Below are 1,119 nucleotides of genomic sequence, written 5' to 3'. Positions count from 1 at the left end.
TTGGGGTTGTGACGTCTCTGATCTTGGCTTTGATCTTGTTGATTCCCCCACCCAAAGTTTAGGTGATTCCTCCAACCAGGGTTGTAGGTCTTGGAGTATGGGTCATGATTTTGTCTAGGTAAATTCCCAATGTAGTTGGCTTGCTCCTGCTCACTCTCTGCCTCTGCATTCACTCCCTCTTGGGTTGTTGATGAGGTGGTGATTGCTGCTACTTGGTTCCTCTCCATCTTCTTGGTGAGGTCAGCTAATTGCTTGGTAATGAGCTTGTTTTGGGCCAGCAGAGCATCTACATTGTTTAGCTCCATCACTCCTCTAGTGTTCCCTCTTTCAGAGGCATAGAAGTAGTCATTATCTACTACAGTTTCAATGACATCTATGGCCTCCTCAATGGTCTTCTTCTTGTTCAGAGATCCCCCGGATGAGTGGTATACTGCTTTCTTTGATTCATAAGAAAGGCCTTCATAGAAAATGTGTAGCTGCACCCATTCATTGAACATATCTGGTGGACACCTCCTTGTTAGGTCCTTAAACCTCTCCCATGCTTCATATAGAGTCTCACCATCCTGCTGCCTGAAAGTTTGAACCTCAGCTCTCAGCCTGTTGATTCTTTGAGGAGGATAGAATCTGGCTAAAAATTTGTTCACCACATCTTCCCAGGTTGTCAAACTCTCCTTAGGGAAGGATTCCAGCCATTTAGATGCCTTATCCTTGAGTGAGAAAGGGAACAAAAGTAGTCTATAGGTGTCAGGATGAACACCATTAGACTTCACAGTATCGCATATCCTCAGGAAGGTGGTTAGATGTTGATTGGGGTCTTCTTGGACGCCTCCTCCGAATGAACATTTGTTTTGAACAAGGTGATGAGTTGTGGTTTTAGTTCAAAGTTGTTGGCATGTATGGTTGGCTTTTGAATGCTACTCCCACAGTTTCTTGGGTTTGGGTTAATGTAGGAGCCTAGAACTCTTCTCTCTTGCCCAGCATGATTTGCTAAACCTTCTCTGCCATGGTTGTGAGCCTCTTCTTCATGATGGTTCTCCATATTTTCCTCCATGTCTAGTTCAAAGTACTCTTCCTCTTCCTTAGCACCCACTACTCTTTTTCCTCTTGCTTCCCTCCTTA

General features: G+C 44.5%; 1 non-coding gene across 1 annotated transcript; it reads left to right on the top strand.

Annotated features, from left to right (window-relative positions):
- The first annotated feature begins 492 nt into the window (after positions 1-492).
- Positions 493-599, top strand: LOC112731026 (small nucleolar RNA R71). Its single transcript, XR_003166822.1, has one exon. It is a non-coding gene; the product is annotated as a small nucleolar RNA R71 (small nucleolar RNA).
- Positions 600-1,119: the final 520 nt, after the last annotated feature.

Source organism: Arachis hypogaea, chromosome 12 (genome assembly GCF_003086295.3).
Source record: "Arachis hypogaea cultivar Tifrunner chromosome 12, arahy.Tifrunner.gnm2.J5K5, whole genome shotgun sequence".
In the NCBI taxonomy this organism is placed as follows: Eukaryota; Viridiplantae; Streptophyta; class Magnoliopsida; order Fabales; family Fabaceae; genus Arachis; species Arachis hypogaea.
Note: the sequence above shows the minus strand (reverse complement) of the source record. Positions and strands in the feature narration are given on the sequence as shown.